The sequence below is a fragment of the Ambystoma mexicanum genome, chromosome 5p (assembly GCF_040938575.1).
Source record: "Ambystoma mexicanum isolate Mex_15411 chromosome 5p, UKY_AmexF1_1, whole genome shotgun sequence".
Classification (NCBI taxonomy): Eukaryota; Metazoa; Chordata; class Amphibia; order Caudata; family Ambystomatidae; genus Ambystoma; species Ambystoma mexicanum.
Genome location: NC_090930.1, coordinates 1,290,931,381 through 1,290,955,682, shown reverse-complemented (window position 1 = coordinate 1,290,955,682; position 24,302 = coordinate 1,290,931,381).

The window sequence follows — 24,302 nt, the reverse complement described above, 5'->3', positions numbered from 1 at the left end:
GGAATCAGCCAGTCCATAAACAAAGGTGGTGGCGGATTTAACGCCACCGTTGTTTCCGCACCGGCTGACTTGTAATGAGGCCCATTGTTTTTGAGACTGGGGTTGCTTATTTCAGTACTTGCACCCGCCGAAGGATTAAATTCAGGTATGTTTCATCAGGGATTAAATGTATGCGTTGATTTATTTTCCCTTCTTCTCTGACTGTTTTCTCGGTTTCATGCTGGGCACAACCTGAGGTGACAATGGCTGCATTATTCTCATGTTCGAGGGTAACAGGAGATATTCCGCTATCCGGGAAGTTTTATCTGGAGTGCCTCTTTGCAATAGATTAAATTGGCTTTTGAGAGTTTTTGGGTTTGTATTTGTTATGTTTGGAGATGACGGAGCATCTCGACTATACAGATTGCTTTTTTTTTCAGCCTCAAGACCATCAGATTCACAAATATTTGATACAGAGGAAGCCTCATTTTCCCAAACAAATTCGTGTATGCCCCGAAAAGCCATGTATTAATGGCTCTACCACTAGCTGTTCGGGACATACGGATCCCGGGCTTAATTGCATCCCCGCAGTGCTTAGTTGGTGCTGGTTCATGCTGACCTCTCTCTGCCTGGGGAATTGAATGAGTTCTGTTTTGTTTGACTTAATTCGTAGTTCATACATAACGTGAACAATGACTGCACTCGATTGCAGCACTCCACTCAATGCTCCGTACTGACCTGATGATTTTATGAAGAGGTGCTGTGAAGGAAAAAACCGTCCCCAGTACAGCACGAGTCAGAAGACAAGAGTGCCTTAAACTGCACTTGATCCCAGCACTCCGTTAGAAATATTTGCCTTTATTTGTTCTTATTGGTAACATGAAAAAACAATAAAAACATAGGTATTTTAAAATAAATACATATTTTAATATTCCACATCAGCTTCTGAGAAGGTTGAGGTCTTTTACTGGCCCTCATTACGACCCTTGCGGAAAGGGGTTTACGCCGGCGTAAACCATGGCGCACCTTTCCGCCTGACTACGAGTTCCCGTAGCGCCATGGTGATTTTTACGCCTGCTTTTTGCAGGCGGAAAAATCCATGGCGCTACGGGACTTGTTGTTAATTACGCCACCGTAATTTACGGTGGCGTAATTAACGCCTTCCCCACTCCCATTATACCCTATGGGGCAAAAATGGGAATGGGGAAGGGTAAATGGGGATTGGGGACTTACCGCCCCGCCAAGGTCGGAATGGGGCGGTAAGTCCGCCAACCACCATGGCGGAGTTGGCAGCTTAGCGCCATGGACCATGGTGCAAATTGCACCATGGTTCTCCGCCAGGGTCGTAATGAGGGCCACTGTCTTTTACAGAGTCCGCAGCCACATGTTTTATCTCACTGGACTTTCCCAATGGATACACATCCATTTGCTTATCAGTCTTTGATTTTTTTGTTTGTTTATTTATTTATAATGCGTGCCTCACCCAAATGTATCTGGGTGCAGTACAAAGAAGACGCAATTTCCTAGTAACACACATGACAATAAGGCAGAACAAAATAATCAGGAATATATACATGAGCAGTTTCAGTTATTCACAGTTGCAAAAACAAGGCAGTGCAGGATATATAACATAAATACATGGGATACAGATTATATAACATATACCCAGTAGAAAGCAGGTGAGTTTAGAGAGGGCCATCATTAGTAATAAGCCAATTCTTCATGTTGTTTCTGAAGTTATGGACAGATTGATTTGTTCTGAGATTGGAAGGGAGAGAGTTCCAAAGTTGGGCAGCCTCGACAGGGAAGCTGTTGCCACCTGCTTTCTTGAGTTTATATCTAGGGACTTGTAAGCATCCAGAATTGGCTGATCTGGCAAGTCGGGCATGTTGTTTCAAGGCAGATTTGTCAGAGAGATATTGGGGGGCTGAGTTATTGAGGCATTTGTATGTTAGGGATGCAGTTTTAAGTTGAATTATTTCTTTATTGGAGAGCCGGTTATGGTCCCTTCTTATAGCATAGATGTGTTCTCTGCGAGGAATGCTCAGAGCTGTCCTGAGAGCATTATTCTGCAGGATCTGTAGTTTCTTGGTGATGTATTTATTAGCCCCAAGATATATAGTCTGTTGCAGTAATCAATTTTAGATAAGACCAGGGCTCTGGCCAAAGTGACGCAATTTTTCGTGGAGAGGAATGGTTTACAGGCTCAAATGAGCTTGCAGGTATAAGCACTTGCCGAAGCGGCTGTTCAATAATGTTCATATAAATGTCCCACCTACTTGAGCAGTCCAGCACCGAAATGCTATGGCAATCCTCCTTTGAACAAGAGTACCAACAGCAACCCCAGACACGAGTTTCGGCCTAGCAAGGCTTCACCAGTGAGGTGGAGCTGTGCCTCTCTGAGCACAGTGAGCACGGGGTCCACATCTGGATAACCCTAGATAATGTAGGGTGACCAAACCCAAGTTCCTTTTACAATCAAAAAGAGATCAGGGCGCCCCTCTGCAAGAAAGAACATGGCATGATCACCAGTTCTGTCAGAATGTACCCACTCAGAATCCGCAGCCATATGTTTTAGCTCACTGTGCCTTTTACTGTAACACACTCATGGATTTTCCTCAGTTGTTTGTTTGCTTCATCAAAGCACCACGCTTCAGCACTATGCATCTGGATTTTGGATACCTTGGTATGATAACTACCCAAGACACACCATTGCTTTTTCACACTTTTCTGCAAGCGCATTAAATTCTTTTTTCAGCCACCCCAGGCCGACCTCTAATCCTGGATCATGGGATATCAACACTGTCTCACCAGGGACAAAAAGGTTATTCCTTAAGAAAAAGTGATTCCAAAATCCCATGTAAAGAAGATCCAGTTCCTGGAGCTAATCTCAATTTGTACTGGCAGTCAGGTGGGAAGTCATTTATTTTGCTGGAATTCTACAGCTATGGTCCAACAAGGCAATCACAGGGCCATATACAAAACCACGCTCACTGACTGTACCTTTAGATGGGTCTTGCTTAACACAATATGTTTCCACTGTACATCAACCTGTCCTAATTTTCCATAATTAAATGAGTAGTGTTGCTGAATAAATATTCTTTAAAATGCACCATTTGCATCACGCTTTATCAACAAACTCCCCCTTGGTTAATATTCAAACCCTGTCACAAAAGGAATGAATAGCCATTTGCAACTGTGGGCCACTTTTTCATTACTGCCCGAGACAATTTGATGGCCCACTCCGGCCCTGCCCTGCAGCAGTTTACCTGAAGGTGTTACTCGATGGCTTCTATTTGCCTCATTTAGGGAACCCTTCAGAGTGGCGACCACCATTGGCAGAGCAGTTGGAATCCAACCTAGTCCACGGATACGTGGTGTTGTTTACTGCTGGGTCCGGTGGTGATCAGATGCTGGCTTTCCAGGAATATGAGTGTTCATGTACTCGCAATGAATTTACACAAATACCTGTTCTCAAGTCATTGCTGCCCCTGGCTGCGAGGAGACTAAAGTGCAATGCATTCTAAAACGAGAAAGGGCCCTTCCGAACCTATTTATATAAGTATGTCTGCAGTCAAGAGTCATTCATTGCTGATCTCTCGCTGGGAAGGGATACCATGTTATGTTTGCCAGTTAGGTAGATCGCCTGAAAGAAGGAGGACTTGATAGGTGGCACAGAGCAAAAAGAAACCTGCATCCATAAGCACTGATCAATATGTTTTAAGAACATAGTTCCTGTACAAATGAAAAAAACAGTAATTGAAATGGAAGTAAATATCAACTGCTATTAATTACATCCTCCTTTTTGACCAAATACACACCACACGCCATGTGGTACACACTACGCAAAATCAAGAGCAGTGCGATCCTAAGTAGCACATACCATTGTTCCATGGAACGGCCGCCTGTGCAACCTTACAAATACGTTACTTAATTTCCAGTCTGTAGTGGAACTTTCCTATAGTCTCATTCAATCAACTGGACCTGGCAGTTGTGTGTTTCAATGAAGGAGCTTCTTATGTTGAAGGGTGATTGGTTTATGAAAGATGGAATGCTTCTGCAACTCCGGTTAACAGATCATGTATATATACCCAGGCTGTTGTGAGGGTTGTGGAAAAGGTATGTGATCCTTCACATGCATTCGTAGAGCCACAATGGTCAACCAAATCGCCATGCTACCACTATCTGGTAGATGGCCAAGGTCTACCTCATGGCTCGCTGCGGTAGAGTACTAAAGGGACAATATCAGGTTTGCTTCTGCACTTACACTTCACTTTGTTTACATCTGGGTAAAAGGTTACCCAACATCACTCACCTGCAGTATGTCCCTTAGGGTGGCCTACCTACCTCTTTACATATAGTGGCAATCCAAGTGATTGCAGTGTAAAAGGGTAGATTTGTATACACTGTTCTTCTCATGTCGTTCAGTCAAGCGCCTCCATTAAACTGAAAAAAAAACATCCTCCCACTGTGGTCAACAGCACATAGATTTTACAGGAACAATGACATTTGGTGAACAATCTCTAGAATAGCTTGCTACAATGCTCGCTGGCATTGACGGCTGGCACACGGAAGCAACATCCCAGCAGTAACACTGGCTGTTCTGAGCTTTATTGCCTCAGATCATTATGCCTAGAAATATGTGCGATGTGGGATGATGAAGAACAGAGGAGGTTGCAGATGTGACAGATATTGGAGATCACCTCTGCCCATATAACCCAGACGTGATGTCAAAAAATGGAATGCATATATACATTACAGTGCCTATATTACATTGCATGTATGATGTGAGGGGCCTGGTATCCCAGGTTTTTTAAACTGTACCCTGTAGAACCAATGCCATTCATCCCTTGCGGTGTGTGTAGCACATTTAGAATGGGTTAAACATGCAGAAGGCCAATCATGGCATCAGTCAGGTCATATCTGGCAACATTACTAGACATCTAAGAATGGCAACATCATTACAAGTGTGCCGGTCCGGTAAAAATGCTGGTAATTCCGGCTCTGCCATTTTTACTGGTCCAGTTCTACACTTCAAGTTTGTATATTGGGGCCACGGATCTCCTGCAGGCCTGACCTGTCGGGAGTGCAGGCCCCTACAGCAAACAAATGCCTCAATCACGGCACCGTTACTAACGGTGCAGGTGATTCAGTCAATACCATCCCCTGGAGTCCTATGGGAATGGGAATTTATCGGCACTCCATCCCCGTTATATCCTGTAATACCGGGATATCAGGCAGCAGAAACGGTAAGTGCAGTTTGCCGATATGCCACTGGTAATACCGGTGGGTTACCTTCATACTTATAATCAGCCCTTTAGTCTGTAAAGGGTGGGTCTTCATGCAGTTTCACTCATGGGTTATACTAGTTAAAGGTCCTGGCTTTCTACATGCATGTGTTCTTGCCTGTTTTGCTTCATGGTTTGATGTACCTTTAGCATTCTTTGTCACATTTGCTGGTTCAACCGCGTAAAGCTCGAATTGCTCTGCACTATGTGTATGTCCTCTCGTATTTCACCACTGTGCTGTTTTCACTGTCTGTTTGACACTGTATATGTTTCGTACTTGTTGATGTTTGATGAGGGGTCAGAAAATTCATATTCAATCGGGATTTGTTGCACATTCGGTGTGCAATCGTCCACTCCATATTTGATTTGCGTGCTTCTGCAATGGTGTGTACAGTTCAGTAATATAAGATTTTGAAAAAACTAACAAACAGTTTGTCTTTTCCATGAATCCATGACTAATACACATTTGCTGGGTCCTACAAAGAAGTCCTTTTGACTCCCTTCACTCTTCGAAATTCATTTGGCAAATTGTTTCAGAATTCAAAAAGCAAAATCTTCATGATGTCCGTTTGCAATGCACTATTTGGCTTTTTTAATGCAGGTGAGAAGAATCGCGGCTTATTATTTCTATGCTGGAACGTTATGCTTGATTATTTCATTAATTAACAGAAATCATATCTGCTTTGTGTAATGATAATAAAGGACTTTTGTGCACCGCGGTGTAATGTTCTGACAATAGGTGCGATTCGTTCTTTGGCATTCAGATGAGCACATGTTGTTATTCAAGTAATAATCCCACACGTCACTCATAAAATGTCCATTCATAATATCTTTCTCTAAAGCATTATGTACTGTATTTTTTCCTCACGGAAAACAATCACTATTCAGCCTCATATTTTTCTGTGGATTGTCGGCCATGTTTGGGTATCGATCCGTCGAAGCTCCGTTAGCTGTATGCTGACATCACAGATTGATGTCTCTTTAAACTGGGACCCGGCTAAATCACTAGGGGAATCCAATTATTGACTTTGGATGTGCTCTGCAGCCAAGGAAGAGTATTTCCTCCAGACTGCCGGGTATCTCGCGATCATTTCAATGTTCTTATTTGACTCCTAAAACACGCTTTCCACCTCCTTCCTTCTGAGCTCTCTGACTGTAAGCATTCGTCTTCCGCTTCTTCCTATTTATCCTGTGCTCATGATTATTCTATTCCTAATCCAGTCCTCTTTGACCCATTGACTTAGTCCATTTTACGCCACATTTTAATGTTGCCTATTGATCTATTCCCTTCCTCTTGCACAACTCTCAACATTGATAACTTACAATATGCATCTCTTATTTTGCACATTTCGTTTGTTCCTTATATTCTTACTTCCTATTCACCCCATTCTGTGCATAATACCATGCTTTCTTTATTCCTGTATTCTATGTGTGCGAATTAGCTAATCAGCTGCAAAGGTAATTTTATGGGGGAAGCCGAATATAGCCAACAATATTCCTCAGTCCTTCATGAATTCATGCGATTTGGTGACAGACGAAAATTGCACCCAAACTCCTGTGAAAGATTCGCCATATGGGACCTCCTTTAGGGGGCCAATTAGAACCTCCAAACTACTTGGAGAGATTTGAAGGTCAATAGGAGGTCTAAATTTGTTGGGGATTTTAGTGACTTGTTAAAGGGCCAACACCGCTTCTATGCTCTCTATTGTTTTGTGGTTGTCGGGCTTAGTGAGGAACAGAGGTGATCCTCAGGAGGAGACATGAAGGAAGCTTGTGTTGTAGACACTGAGAGCATTTGCTGTATCACTTTTTCCCATTTAGATGCATATTTCTGGCATCCAATTGTGTATTGTCCTTGTTTTGTGAAGTTGCTTAAAGACTCACTCCTGCTTTGTAATGAACAATAGATAGAAAAAACAAAACCTTTGTGGAAAGGCTTGCAGAATCATGGTTCTTTCATTCACACCTGCTATGGAACAAGCGTTGGTGGCACTAAGGAACAGGGAAACTGACATCTTTGGCGAGGAATCTGGTCAGTAGGAATTGGATCATGAGAAGTCAGAGATCGGCAGGGGGAGGGATAAGGAAAATGAAGAGGTGGGTGTGGGCAGGAGGAGGTGCACAATGAGGAAGATGAGGGGCAGCAAGTGGAACATGAACAGTGCTGGAACATGATGAGTCGGATGAGGGCATCAAGGAGTAGGGTTTACAGGAGGCTCGGCATAAGTCAGATGCATGGTCGGCAGATGATCAGTATATGGGGCAGGAGAAAAAGAGCTGGAGAAGGGTAAAGTTGAGTCATGTCAGGAGAGGGGTAGGAGAAGGTGGAGAATGAAGAGGTTCACCAAGCTGATGCAGGCGGCTCCCCTTCTGTGGAGGAATAAGTGCCCGAGTATGTGATGAACAAACAGGTACCGTCCAAACACTTTCTAGTCTAGGCCCCTACTGGGTGTGTAAGCCTTTTGTCTGTCTGAGGGAACAGTATAGGCAGGGGTGTTTGTGATTCTTCTGCAAGAACTGCAATAAGGGAGTGTGTGAATCAAGAAGACGGAGCAATATGCAGTGAGAAAGTACACTTGAAATATGTAAAACACATTTTGCAGTGGAATAAACTGACATTTTATATGCATGTGTCAACAGCCACCCCGCCTCTATTATAGTCTTCTGTAGTGATGCAGAGGAAACATCTACCAAATTGACTGGAAATACAGGTCATCCCACTCCACAAGGTCTTTCATAGAAGCATGGGAAAGAATCCTAGTCACACCAAGTGATATCAGCTTCAGTTGTGTGGCTTGCATTGCTTCAGTTGGCTCCTTTCCTCCTTCTGTGGAAAGGTTGGCAGTTTCCACATGTGACTTCTACCAGCCTGATCTCTTGTAACATGGTGCAGGCACAGATTGGTTGCACTATGGTGTGCTGTTTAGACAAGAACAGCTTGAAAGCAGTGTAGTACAAAATACTATGGGTGTTCACGTGTGTGCCAATCACCACAACATGTTCCTCCAAAGGGAGGATGGGAGAAATGAATGGCATACATTCCACATTTTCAAATTTTCAATTTCATTGCCCTTCTTTTAGGTGTATCTCTGCAATTGTTGAACTATATTTTTCCTCATCTGCCTCTCCATCAAAGTTTGGTTTGCAATGTTCCGCATTTAGATAAAAACACAATGGGTTTTCATCAATCTGTGGCTGCCAATTTGTCTTGGGGTCCAGAAAACTCTCTACAGAATGCTTTTCAATTTCTCTGTGCATTTCGCTCTGGCACATGAGAATAACAGTGACACCAGGCACACATCCATTGTGAAGGTACAATTTCACCACACTTTCTGATCTAGCAATGGTGTGACATGCTGCACTGTTGCTCTGGCTCATTCCCCGTTTCTGTATTTTGTTTTGTTTGCCAAAGACCACAATACTCCCTTTCACCCCATCAATAAGAGGTGACAGTCTCCTCCTAAGGCAATTTGTTCCTAAAAGGAAATGTATCTCATCTATGGGTGTGATCAGCATTTCCTGTCTCATTCTATGTCTCCCTATCTTGATGTCACCCACCACTGGTATTCCTTCCCATTTGGAATTAGGCACTTGGCCTTCACTCAGCCTCAATATCAGCATGTCCTGTGGGAATGTTCCCTCATTTATGCTTTGTATTACTTTCTGGGACATCATGGTTGCCTGGGCATAATATCCATCCTCACATTCTTCTAGTATACATAGAATATGTGAATTTTTACTGATTTCGGGATTACTTTCCTTTGGTCTGCCTGACTTCTTGCTAGGCAAAGCGGCATATGAAATGACACGTTACCCTCCGTTCTCCCATCTCACTTTTATCTCTTTATTTATCTTGTTGGAATCAGAACCCGTTTACAGCACAGCCACTGACCCGCCTGCCCCCTGCCCCTGTCTTGGGACTACCATTGTTCATCCCCATTTCCTATACTGCGTTTTCCTCATTTCTCAGGTCCTTTCCACTTACCTTCATTTTGGAACCTAGTGAATCGATATTTTCATAAGTGTCATGCAGCAATATGACAGTTTCATGTGTATGACACTTACCTACATTGTGTATGGTACTTGTAATTTTTGGCTCATGAATATTCTGTGGTTCAAAATATTCTTCAAGGGACTGACCTGCACTTGTCTCTTGGGGCATTTTAATTTCTGTCGAGGCATTAATAGTATTTTGATTATCAGATAAGGATAGGTCAATTGCTCCTTTCTCTGCATTCATCATTGTTGAGATAAGCAGTGTACCATTAACCCTGCAATGATCCACTTTGTCACAAACCATAATTTGTTCTACAGTGTGTGTTTCATCATGTTCATATTGCACATTCTTTTTGAATTGCCATCTATCATGCTGCTCTTTAGGTTTTTCATGTTCATGTTTTACTTCCTGACCCTCACTTTTTAATCCTTGTATCTTGTTTGCTCATTTGTTTTCTTGGTTTTAAATCACTAAGCAACTCAGTGTCTTCATTCAAAGGTAATTCATGGTCATCTGTGTTCTTATCATGGCAAACATGACTAACTAGTGACTTGTTGTCACTGCATGCAAGATAACTCCTGTGACATTCTGCACTTTCGTTTGGCTGTTATTTCAGTACTGCACACATTTTACCTATTTGCTCAGACAACCATTTAACCTGTCCATATTCCTAAATGTATCCCTCTGTTCTCTAGTCCGGTAGTGATTGAATTCACGTGATCAATACTGATCTGGTACCTTTCAGGATATTGACATCTGTTTGTGTTTCCCCTGAATTCCTGTGACACAGGACGTCGGGAGTATGGGCTGAGCAACCTTTTACCATGGTCATCCTGTGGTGAGGACTGACTATATTGGCGAGATGCATAATTCACATTTTGTCTTTCATGTAGGTGGGGTTGTTCCATCTGTTGACTTACATTTTCAATGAACCTATCTACATATTTTGGTCTTGCTTGATATACATATATAGAGTCAAATCTACTCTAGGCCCCTAATGCCTGAAATGGCACATTGTACATCTGATTCTGGGTGTTATTTAGCCCCGGCATATCATAGCGAAATCCCGCCTTGGGAGAATTACCAAGAAACTGAGGACTAATATATGTGCTTTTGTCACTGGGGTCTATGGACTGGAATAAAGGAGCTTGGTGTGGAATTCTCTGGGGGGACACGCCCCTTTGATTGTGTGGTTTGTCATTCTTTTCCTGAATTTGGGCTGTTTCTAGTGGCATCTTTACAGACTTTACCTATAGAATCGCTGGTGTGGATACTTTAGATTTTTTTTAAAGTTCTCTGCACTTTGCTGTCTCTTCCTTCTCATTAGATATTACCTCTGAGATTTTAGTTGCTTGTTCAATGAACCATTCTAGTGGTGTTTCTCTGTCAAATTCACGTATTAGTGGAAATAAGATATATCACTGGACCCCATAAAAGTAAGCAGTTTTGAATTCTACTGAATGGGTGTTAAAGGCCACATCAAAGCAAGAGAATGCCCTTTTGAAGTTTTGAAAATATTCCCCACCCCCCTCCAGCACTATATGAAATGTCTTCGGGCCTAGTATGATAGTCACTTGTTTTGTTCCTCCCCTACCTTTCTGCACCCCTCTCCCTCACCTCTTGTTTTTTTCCGCTTCTACCAGAAATGTCGTCAGGCCTAGTACGGTAGTCGCCTGCCTGTTTCCATTTCCTTCCCACTCTTCCCCTTCCTTCCTTATCTATGTATTAGCTCTTGCACTATCTGAAATGTCGTCAGGCCGAGTACGATAGTTAATTTCACATCCTTAGAGTTCATGGCCTGTAAGAATGCCATTGTATTTTCCCTTGTTCCCTCCCTTGCCTTGAAGCGCTTTGAAACACATTGTATATAGGTGCTATATAAATAAGCTATCATATCGTATCATATCATTGGCGAGGCAAATCATTTGGCTGGTCTGCCATGCTATAATCAGCCTTTTTATCTAGCTTCATAAAATTATATGGTGAGAATTGCCATCTAATCTCTAATCTCTTTCTCAAAATCCTCCCAAGACATATGCTGTTGCTCATTTATCCCTCAAATAACTCTGGCAGAGACAGAGACAAATGCAAGGAACAATTAGTGGCCGTATCGTACCATAGCAATCTGGAGCATCTGTAAAATCTCAGTCACAGATTCAAGGTGATCGTCGATACAGCTATCTGATCCCTTTTTGAATGGCTTGATCAAAGCCTTTATAGACTTAATTATCTTTAATGCACTGCATGGCGCATTGTGGGATGTGTCATCCCCCGTTCGCTTGTGGGAGAGCATGTTGCTGAGCAGTTGTGGGTGGTTCAGCCTCGTACCCTGGACCATAGCCAGGCCTTGATGAGTGGAGAGATCCTGGCAACTTTCCCTGACTAGAGCTGCAATTGAATTCAGCTTCAGTGAATGTGGTGCACCGTTGCTTTTCTTGGGATTCAAAATCTGAGATTTGTTGCTTCATTTCTCTGCACTCAGCATAAAGCTGCTGTGTTTCATGATAAAGTGTGGAATTCTCACCTATCACTTTAGTGCTTACCCCTTGCAATTCAATAATTTATGTCTGGTAATAATCAGCCATTTTGATTTTTCCCTCATTTTTATCTACCACCCTACACATTTCATTTTCCATGGCTCGCAATTCTTTAGCCTTCTCACTACCATCATTCCTAAATTTCTGAACTTCTGAAATTGCCATGCCTCTATCTTTTTGGACACCGTCTGACACAGGTTTTAAAAGTATTAATTTTCTGTCACTTTATTAAAACTGTTTGTCTTTCTGAATCAGCTGTGCACTGAGATTGTTACATTAAGTTTGAAGTACATGTCCAGCTCTCTATGTTTCAAATCTGCTTCATCTGTATCCACCATTCATTTTCTGCACCTAAACAACAATGTAATTCAGCAATGACATCAGAATCTTTTCCTCGCAGCCTAATAAGCTTATGCAAGAAAAACTTGGCACACAACAAAATAATATTGTCAATCTCTTGTGTGTGTACTTTTGCTTGAAATAGTACAAGAAGACACGTTTGTACAAACCCCCATTTCAAAAATCGTTTCAGGGTTTCTTTCTCCACTTCAGGGCTAATCCTGTCTTGCCAAATTAACACATTTACCATGTGACCATATAGCAAAAGCTAAAGGTTTTGTCTCAAGGTAATAGACAGATCGGAAAACTCAGCTTGTATATCCGATATGTTGGAACACAATGCCAACAGCACATTAGAAAGAAATTCAGCATGCACACCGCATGATCACTGCCACAGGTCAGGGAAAGAGCACACAATATGACTATGCTATACTATGCAAAGCCACGGCCAGTAATTGCTTTACTGCATTCCCGGCCAATTCACCATAAATATGCTGTGGTATTTTGTGAGCCCCAAAGACACAGGATTACCTGCAATTATTCATATATTGGGATCATGGGCCTCATTACGACCCAGGCGGTAAGGGGTTAACGGCAGCGTTAACAGCGCCGACCCTTACCGCCTGAGTACGAGGTCCCTTAGCGCCATGGCGCTTTTAACACCTGCTTTTAGCAGGTGTTAAATTCCATGGCGCTAAGGGACCATGGAGTTAATTACGCCACCGTAATTTACGGTGGCATAATTAACGCCTTCCCCACTCCCATTATACCCTATGGGGCAAAAATGGGAATGGGGAAGGGTAAATGGGGATTGGGGACTTACCGCCCCGCCAAGGTCGGAATGGGGCGGTAAGTCCGCCAACCACCATGGCGTAAACATAGTTTACGCCATGGTGGTAAAGTCACGGCCCAGGCGGTAACTTACCGCCTGGGTCGTAATGAGGCCCCATGTGTGGCAAGCCAAAAACCAGACCTGGTGCAGACTAGAGCACAATTTCTCCACCTTTGTGGTAATGCATTGGTGGTATTGTATTGGTTGTATTTCATTGGTGGTAAAGGCTCATAATAGACTTACCAGGTCACCTGGAAACTGAAATATGAAAAATTAGCTCCATATGATTTGCCCCAGCTCACAGTATGTTTGTATACCTCGCTTTTTACCAGGGGTAGTAATAGAAAAAACCTCCTTAGTTTGTACCTCTCTATGAGTTATAACAATTGATTATGGCACACAGTAAATCGACCAAACTGATATGTTTCGTTCACATACTTTATAAGCAACTGAGATTCATGAGTGACACAAAACAAGTTCAATATGACATTTTGGACAATACAGAAATGAAAGCACACATTGCTATGTAGAGGAGGAGCCAAGAACCTCTACCAGAATTTCCGCCCCTATACTGCCTATATGTTGGCAAACTGAAATTGTGCAATACCAGTAAAAGTGACAATACTGTGAAAAGTCCTTGAAAAAAGAAAGGTTTGTCTGGCCCAGAGTCAAGAGTCGGGGCTGCCAAGAGCCTTACCATCTACTCCAGAAGATACAAAAACGTGAGAAGCAATCTCAGCTCCTGTTTGAGGTGTAATGAAACAGTAGATGGTGCCAAGATATGTTCATTTAATTGGATTAAAATACAACAAAGCACTTGAAAATGTGGTCTCCACTCACATGATCGGATGAGAATAGACTTTGGGTCGAGCCACACCGAGACCAGAAGATAAGGCATTGCTTCACTCCCTTTTATTCTCAGGCTAGGTGAACATATGCAAGGTCAAGTTCAAAGTTATTAATTGAATTGCAGACTGTAGGAGTGAGGATGGATGTTGGCCTAATTGGCTGGGGAGGCATGACCAGGCCAACCCCCAGCACCTGGAGTCCCAGTTGAATGCTGCTAGCGTGTGGAAATCTCCAGAAGGGTACAAGTGTGCCAATCAATTGTAGAGGCCACGTATTAAGGAGCCCTATAGTTTGATAAACCAATAAAATGTTGTATACTTTCATGACACGGAAGATGACATGTACTTGGGATGGGCTTAGTGGCCCACCTGATCTTAGAGATCCAATCACATCCTTGTATCCCATAGAAAGTATATGTAGATGTTCCCTGTTCACCAAACACAACCCCCATAGGTTTTTTTTTTATTTGCCACATAGTATGACGTGACTTATGATGAGTTTTGACTATAAAAGTGTTGTTTTTATGAAATGCTTCGAGATAAGTCTGTGCCGCCTCTGTTGATGTACTCCGTGTTTTAAAGACTTGTTATTAAAACAGCTTTACCTTCTGCCAACTTCTTAAGTCGGTATGATTACTGATGTTTGAGTAAGATCTGCATCCTCATCCATCTCAGTTACTGTTACCTCATTTTAAAGGACCCGCTGTCCAGGTTCACTTGGTAGCAGAGGATGGTTTCGATACATCAACCTTAGTAAGCTAGTAGAGAATGCAGAACATCGGGCGTCCTCCACCATCTAGCTGGAAGAATGTGAGGTTTCCTGTGGAGAGCGGCCGAACATAAACAAACCTGCAAGGAAAGACAATACAGGTCGGACTGGTCCTCCTTTCACGAAATCACTCCTGGTTTCTAAAGGAACTGAGCGTACCGAAGGCAAAAGTGGACGATTGGAGGAGGAGACAATCTAAAGTGTCAAGAGCTGAAATGCAAATAGTGAGTGGATTGAAAAATGTGGCAAAACAAATGTGAGAAAATGGGATTGTAATGATAGTGAAGAGTAACATGGGTTGATTGAGTAAATAAATATATATGTGACGAGGAAAGTCAGAGATGAAAAACGTCTGAGATAAAGCCCAGTGTCCTACACTTAAGAAGTGTCTAGAAGGAGTTGTCTCAAAACCCAAGTGGGTAAAACTAGGCTGCATATAGATAGATCTATAAAAGGAGGCGACTCACACTCCTCTCAGAGTAATTAGGTGCAAGTAATAGCAGCAAAGAGTGCTGAAAAGTATATGTTGGAAAGTCAACTAGTTTGTCTGTGTATTTTATGTATAGTAGAGGTGAAATGTCAAGGAGCGACAAGGAAAGGCTATGTTGCGTAGAGATCAAAATGTTATAAATCTATTTGTTTTGTTATCATCGGCGCTGTTTGAAATAAGTAGACTGGAGTAAAATTGTGTACTAGAGACTTTGAGCGGCAACTGTTGGTGCACTCTCATATTTGATTATTTTTCTGAAATGAATTTTGTGTAAAGTAACGGCAAGTATTGACAGTCAATTGAGACTTGTCATAATGGGGGATGATACTCCACTAATGCATTTGTTCAAACAACTGCCAAAACATGCACCTAAGCTTAAACAGTACAGTGCGGAATACGTTAAGGGTACCGCAAACAAAATGTTCATGTCATGGCCACAAGGGGGATCATTGTTCAAAGCAGTTTTGCAACAAATGACCACATACCTGCACGCTGCGTACACAGGGAAGAAATTGGAGAAAAGGTTAGCTAGCTTAGAGCTTTGGAAAATGTACCAGGAGGAATGAGAAGATCCACCTCCTGAGGATTGGATGCTTAACCAGTGTAGGGAGGAGGGTGCCGAGCCTCCTGCTCCCCCTACCGCGCCTGAAGTAAAAAGTGATAGTACGAAAAATGATGGATTGTACCCATAGAGGGAACTAAAAGCGGCAATAGAATACAGTAATCCGATATCTTATATCAGTGATGAGAGTCCAGAAAGAGAAAAGGCTGAACGAAAGGAGGAGACCTCTAATGTCCTGCAAGATAAAGAAGAGAAGAGTGAACTGCCAAGCCTATCTCTAGACATAGAACAAGAAATTAAGAGATGGAAAGGAGAAAGAGATAGAATTGATGAGGTACGCTTGTACAGAACAAATGGGCAGGAGGACAGATATTGCTTATACGCGATGGGAAGAGCATTGAGGAAGTAATGCAAGGGGAAGATCAAGGCGAACAAGATAGAAAAGACAGGCAATGAGAGAAACAATTGAAAGAGGATGAGCATCAAAGGAAGAATAGACAAAGGCGAGAGCAAATGTATCAGGAGGAGCAACTCAGAAAGGAAGAAAGGGCGAAGAACAGAACAAGTATGACAACAGGCAGAGAGCAATCGAAGAACAAGACAGGCTAGAGTAGAAGCAGGAAGAAGAGGAAGAACAGAAATTATGAGATAAAAGAATACAAAGACGAAGAGGCAGAGAAGTGCATAGAGCAAACAAAAGAAGGGAAGAGAAAAGACAGGAAGAAGAGAGTTAGATGGGAAGCGAGAAAACAAGGAATAGGTGAAGAAATGGAATGAAAATGGAGACAGAGAGTTTGCGATATTGATCGCATTGAGAAAGAACTGAAGGAACCAAGTCCAGTTATATTATTGGGCGACATAGAGGAGTTTATCCCATCACAAGGAATAATGCCAGGACCATCTAGGGTAATCCTAGATGAGAATTTTGAAATAGGAAGTATTGAAATAGAACCGATAAAGCTTATCAAGAGAAGAGGACAGAAAATGAGTCGAGAAGTAAAGGAAAGGAAGATCCACTCACGAGTCCCAGTCACAAGGCAAGGAAGAAAGTCTGTTTCCTCTCAATCATAGATCCCTGTATTTGGACAGGCTAACGTTTAACAGAGATGAGAAAGATGAAAGCCATACTAGTTTGGGACCAGACATGTCAGACGAAGAGAGAGAAACCTCCCGTGGGGAAGAGGGAGAAAGTGCATGCAGTCCTGAGGGATGTCTGCAGACAGATAAGGAAGTAAGCTAGTCGGATTTAGACCAACGTAAGGATAGCACGCCAGACCATATGGCGTACCCAGAACAACCTAAAGGGTTGTCAGACAGATGAGAATCACCACCATATGTGAGCAGGTTGAGGTCATTGCCAGGTAGATTGCAATCGTGAACCATTGTTCCCACTATGAGCAGGCAGACAATGGGAGCAGATTGCAGATTTGGGTTTACACAATTCCCCCTACTACAGTATATTTCTTCGCCCCAAATGGACAAGGACAATTTAAGATGTAAACTCCCCAGCTTAACGGTGGGTATGGGGAAATAGATTTATGAGTTAGAAAAGATGACAGGAGGAAACATGTTAGCTATAGGGGACATTAAAAGACTCCTAGCAGCCATTCTTGGGGAAAGAGCTGACGATATATGGACGAGAGCAGGTTAGGTCACAGCAAAGAACACAGCTCAAGATGGATTGTTGTTTAATAATTGTAGGGCGGCTGTCTGGAAAGCGCTCAGAGTACAGTATCCTGATCTGCTTGCTTATATTCAACATTTTCAGGAACATGGACCTTGGAATCTCGAGAGCCTTGGGGGAAATCTGTGCCACTATTTTACAATATTTTGTGTCAGGGGTTGCCATAACTGGTACAGAGACAGCTCAAGAAGCTAGTGGGAATGGAAGTGAAGCCATGGGTGGAGATATTATTGACTATCATGCATCATTCTCAATTACTACAAGAGAAACATAAGAAGAGGGAGTATGCTACGAAACTTGAGGAAGCTAAATTAGTCCAGAAGAAATTATCAAAGTAACCCATACAAGGTCATTATATTGAACCCAGCAATCAAAATAGTCAGGTGTCTAATAGTGAACCCTGCCACGTTTGTAGCGTACCCTTTGACAAAGGACGAGCAGGTGCATGAAGGCTTGAATTACGAGGAGTTTTATGTTGAAATCCCAAAAGTATAGGAGAATGCTCTAGCAGTGGTGGAGGTTCGCCTTTTTGATGGGTCTTCGAAAATGTATCAAACTGATGTAGAAAGGCATTTAGGTTCAGCTGTGGTAAGGCACAGAGCTAACAGGGAATTTGAAGTGGTAGCAAATGTGAGACTACTGTCTTATTGTACAGCAAAGGCTGCTGAATTGGTGACACTTATTGTCAAGCTCGAGAATCATGCAGGGCAGGAAGTGACGATGTACAGTGACTCCACCTACATGATGTCAACCGTACATGCAGGGTTAGCATGCTGGAAAAGGAGGGGCTGCCTCTGAGCGGACTGCATTCCAGTGCAACATGCAGCATTATTGGACAGTCTTATTAAGGCACTATAACTCCCAGTAGCCATCGCAATAGCTAAATGTGCAGCACATACTAAGAGAACTGACTTTATTTCAGCAGAATTCACAAGTGGAGAGGGACTGGGAATGCAGCAAATTGCGGGTGTGCAACAGGGGAATAATTAACGCCAGTTGAATAAAGGAGGAAATGGGTTTATGCCGAGAGGCAGAGGTACAGGCTTTCGAGGAAGAGGTGGCTATAAGAATAATAAGGGTTGTTTCAAAATAATCACGGAAGGTTTTAGACTCTGCAGAACGATAACTAAAATGTGCATGGAGGGTAATTGAGGAGATTCCCCCCTATATGTTGGACATTTGGTATGACAGGGTATATTGTGCGAACTTGTGGGAGCCAGGGGTATGTATACATGGGCAATTATCGAGAGGGGGAGAGCTTATCCTCCAGCATATGGCCCACAAGGTAGGGACGGGTTTGCCCAAGATCAGACAGTGCATCAAGCACACGTGCTGCAAATGCAACAGGCCTTACAACCACAGCAAGTACCATTGAATCTGCCACAAGGGCTATCGCAGCATGCACCCATGCAGATACAGCAGAGTGCAAACACAGGACAGTTACTGATTCCTAGAGTAGGGGGTGTCCCTATTGCCGGGGGAAGTCCTTTCATGGGCACGGGTATAAGCATGTACCCACAGTAGGACAGCTCACAGGGTGACTTGATGTGATCAGTACTATTGGTGACTCCAAATTATTGAAATGTTGGTGAATTCATTATGGTGTTTCCAGGGCAGATAGCTATGCGAGGAGCACCATTAGAGCCAGTAGTTTTTCTGTATGGGGTATGCATTTTGCTAACATGGTTACCTGGATTAGTGGGAAAGATTATGAGAATACCTGATTAATTTTTGTTGGATCTATGTGATCACTGCGCCGCCAGCAACTGCGACACCGAAAATGACGACCAGATCCAGTTATGAGAGGAAACTTTCCTTTGTGTACAATCGCTGGCTGCAGCCGTGTTCACTGTTGAGAAGTCTGCAAGCATTGTGATGGGGTTTTCCATGACTCTATTTGTTGAGTATGCTTTGCTTTGTTTGCTGTTTTGGAGAGACCTAAGGGTACACTGATGTCACAGAACGCTTCTGCATACAAGGTCATTATATTGAACCTAGCAATCAAAATAGTCAGGTGTCTAATAGTGAACCCTGCCACGTTTGTAGCCAACCCTTTGACAAAGGACGAGCAGGTGCATGAAGGCTTGAATTACGAGGAGTTTTATGTTGAAATCCCAAAGGTATAGGAGAATTCTCTAGCAGTGGTGGAGGTTCCCCTTTTTGATGGGTCTTCGAAAATGTATCAAACTGATGTAGAAAGGCATTCAGGTTCAGCTGTGGTAAGGCACAGATCTAACAGGGAATTTGAAGTGGTAGCAAATGTGAGACTACTGTCTTATTGTACAGCAAAGGCTGCTGAATTGGTGACACTTATTGTCAAGCTCGGGAATCATGCAGGGCAGGAAGTGACGGTGTACAGTGACTCCACCTACATGATGTCAACCGTACACGCAGGGTTAGCATGCTGCAAAAGGAGGGGCTACCTCTGAGCGGACTGCATTCCAGTGCAACATGCAGCATTATTGGACAGTCTTATTAAGGCACTACAACTCCCAGTAGCCATCGCAATAGCTAAATGTGCAGCACATACTAAGAGAACTGACTTTATTTCATACAGAAACCAAGCCGCAGACAAAGAGGCCAAAAGGGTTGCATATTCATCTGATATTTTTTTGATACTAATGATGTGAAAGAATTTTTTTTCAAAATTATGGTTGAAAATGAAGGATTTAATAACCTGTCAAGAACAGTTTTACACAGGAAGAAAAAGAACTGAGAACACGGAGGGGGTGTTCTGTATCCCCCTCTGTGGCATTGTGGCGACAGGACAGCACTGCTTTAAGATGCCTGTAGCCTTATTAAGTGTAGAGTTAGAACAGCTACAGTATCCAGTGCATGTAACAAGGGAGACTCTCACTGCAGCTATTGCAGAAGACTGGTTTGTACCGAACCTGTTAGAGCATGTTGTATTTTATGTAGTGAATTGCATCATATGTCAAAAATGTACTGCTGGGCACACACTGCAAACAATTAGAGGAGTCATTCCTCAACCAAATGGTCCTTTTCAGAATTTATGTACTGACTATGTTGACATGCTGCAGGTATGTAGTGGATATAGGTAAAAGATAGTGGTAGTGTGCCCCTTTTCGAGATGGATTGAAGCTGATCCATGCATACATCCTGATGGCATCTGTGCTGCAAAATTTTTAGTCCAAGAAGTATTTCCTAGATGGGGAGTATGTGAGGTGCTAAGATCCGACAATGGGCCCCATTTTGTAAATGAGGTGTTTGAGCAAATGAGTCTATTGCTTAGTATTAACCACAGGTTTTCTTCTGCTATCACCCACAAGTGAATGGGATATGTGAGCGACTCAACAGCCTTCTCAAAGGGAGGATCGCCAAGTTGAAATTTACACTGAAGAATTGGTGGCTGTATTGTTTTCCCCTTGCATCATATGCATTAAGAAATCAGCCTGGATCGGACCACCACCCCACACCCCATGAATTAGTGACAGGGAGGCTAATGAGAACTCCTCTGACTCCTCCATCAAGGACTAGGAGTGATGCCCAGACACCTGCAGAACTGTTAGGAAATGAGCTACATGCATATTTAATGTGTATGAGCGCTAGTATCTCTGTTATTTCATCTCAACTCAGGTGTAAGATGTGTCAGTCTCAAGACACAGATGAAGACCATTCAACAACTGAATCTCAAGAACTACCTGTTCCTAAACTATTGAGTGGAGATCTCATAATGATCCGCAATTTCACAAGGAAGTGGCATGAACCCCGTTTTAGTGGTCCTTTAATAGTGGAGAATATCACTCAGTCTGCAGGAAGGCATGCCTGGATAAACTTTTACGACGTGAAGCCATATGCTGGTGAGACCGGAGCACGCCCACCCAATTCGGAAGCATGTCAAGAAGAATAAGTTCAGCGCGTGCAGACTTGATCGATGACGAGGCAGAATGACACAAAGACTGTGGAATACAAAAATGCAAGTGTGCTTTTGGACTGTGGCTCCCCTGGAAAGTCCTTATAGTTATTTTAGCAGGAAGTGAGAAACTTACTGTTCTTGAGTCACAGGAATTTGTTGAAAATTGGACCTTAGAAAGTGCTGATATTAATGGGAAATGCCTGATCTGGAATTCCTTTTTGATGTTTGGCAAAGGGAGCAGTTCCCAGATTAATTTTTCAAAAGTCACCAATTTCTCTGACAAGTGCTCCTATGGTTCCCCCTGTAGAAAGGTCTGTTTTTGATTTTCACCATGATTATTGGGATCATTATACAAGAAAGGGACCCAAGAGGAATGCAAGGGAAGACGATTATGAGTTAAATTATTATTTAGAAGGCAAAGCACATTTGGGGAACAACGTGTGGTATTAACACTTGACAGAGGTACGAAAGAGAACAACCTCTGGGGAGGATTGCTATGTTTGTGCTCTCCTACCGTATGCTATGGGAAAGTCTAAGATATTCATAGCTATAGAGAAAGATGTCCAAACATCCCATTGCTTAGCTCACCTTGCACTCTGCCATAAAAGAGGTCAATTCCAGGGCCGAACAGCATCTTTGGTCTGGCTAACTGAATGGACAGTGCCAGAAGAAGGTGACTAGGTTCAAGATTTAAACAAAAGAGCAAGAGCACACACTGGAGATCATGTGATGAGATATGAACAGCCAGGCATGAAAGGTGCAGGAATCTGATAGGAGATAAATAAAAAGCTCAATTGCCAAGGAAAGACTGATGAAGAGATACGAAGATGCAAAGAAAGTGGACAGATGCAGATCTGGGGAACAATACTTTCTCCAGGTGGCTGAGAAGAAGGCATAGTTGTATGCAGAGCTGTGGCAGTAACTGGACATCATAAACCAGTTATAGACCATGTGGAAAAAGTATGCAAACCTCTCTGGCCAAGGTTTACGAAGTTGCTGACGTGGGTTGAAGACAGAGGAAGCCCGTTGAAGATATTTACTTCGGCCAGTGCATAACTGTGTTTCAGAAATAATGGTACAAGGAAAGATGGAGAAAACCAACAATGTGGGCAAATCATCGATGTACCAGGAATGAAGGATGGGACAGTAGTAAAAATTGACCACTACTGGGCCTGCGGATCCGGAGCATATATGAAGCTGGCCAGAGATGAGGAGCTCTGTTCCATGGTAATTATCCATGTTCCAGAATTAGCTATTCCAAAGAGTGACCTGAACATTGGTGAGTTTCCAAAAGCAGATACTCACCTGAGAAAGAAGAGACCTGTTGAACTCCTTGATCGAATGAAGAGGGAACATGATTTCTCAACTAAGTCCATAGAAGCTTTTGATGCTATCCCATATGAACACAGACATTTCAGCAAGACTGCTTCAGTTTTTACAATTATTTTCATGCCAGAAATCCAGATGATGGGGAATGCCAAATGGTTGCAAATAACCAGATGGGATCTTTTGCAGACAATCAATACTACAATAAAGGGATTCAATGCTATCAAGGAAGAACTGAGAGCCATACGCCTTATGATTTTTCAGAACAGATATGTTCTGGACATTATTACAGCTATGGATGGAGGTGTTTGTGCCAAAATTGGAGAATCATGTGGCACATTCATACCTTCTCATGATGACGGGATGGCACCTTGACAGAGGCCATAACGATGTGACAAACTTGCACATCAAGATGGAAGATGATGTGGAAGACATTGCTGTTGACAGCTGCTTTTCATCAATCTGCTAAGGGTTCCACAGTGGATGGTGAAAATGTTCAAGTACCTTGGAGATCTGTTAGTGATAATCATGTTTAGATTCTGTGTGGTTAGGATTATAATTGCACAGTGCAAGAAGACTGCAAAGAAAGCCACAGGAATGAGGATTATGATTGATGTTGAGTCTGGATTCAAACCGAAAGAGCTGACAGATGAAGAAATCAGAGACTATGTAAAGGCATGCACCTGAGGAAACACAATTTGTGTATCCAAGAAACTACAGAAGTATGTGGGCAGATGGATTTATTGATGTCCCAATGGACAGTGCAGTCCTATGACCTGGAATATTGTTGAACTTGTGAAGTCAGCGGGATGCCTGAAAGGAGTAATAAAGATATGGACTCCAAAGAAAAATGTTTACAGACAAGGATGTCTAGATGTGAAGAGTGATGGGACAGTGATCCATGAATCGCCGAGAAGGGGGAATATAGAGGTGGAGCCAAGTTCCTCTACCAGACGTTTCGCCCCTATTCTGCTTATATGTTGGCAACTGGAAATTGCGGATATGTGCAATACCAGTAAAAGTGCCAATGCCGTGAAAAGTCCTTGAAACAAGGTATCCACTTAGAAATGATGATCTTCTGAAGAAAGTTCCAGACGAAGTGTGAAAATAAATGAAAGAAGTGGTGATGTCACATGAAGTAGAGATGACTCACACAGAAGAGATATATATGAAGTAAGGATCATGACCCTAAAGAACCTGATGGCGAAGAAAGCAAGAACGTAACATTTCGCCCCTGAGAAGAAGATTGCATGTGCAGAGAGGCACAGAGGAAAATGCAAACCCATTGTTAAATTGTACAGACACAGTAACACAAATAAACAAAATAATCATCAGGCTGGCTATGTAGTGAATGGATTGCAGCGATGCGTCAATGTATAAACATAGGAATATATAGAAAATGGATGTTCCACAACGCACTTTAGCAAACTTGGAGCCCATAAATGGAAGAATTGGAAGTGTGGCACAGCAGAATAATAGCTGACGGAGAAGGAATATTCGAGAAAGGCTTGCTTGGCCCAGAGTCAAGAGTTGGGGCTGCTGAGAGCCTTGCCATGTACTCGAGAAGATACAAAAAAACGTGAGAAGCAATCTCAGCTCCTGTTTGAGGTGTAATGAAAAACATCAAGGGTGCCAAATTTCTTCATTTAATGGTATTACAATACAACAAAAAGTTAAAAAATGCGGTCTCCAGTAATATGATCTTATGAGAATAGACTTTGGGTCGAGCTACACCGAAACCAGAAGATAAGGCCATGCCTTACTACCTTTCATT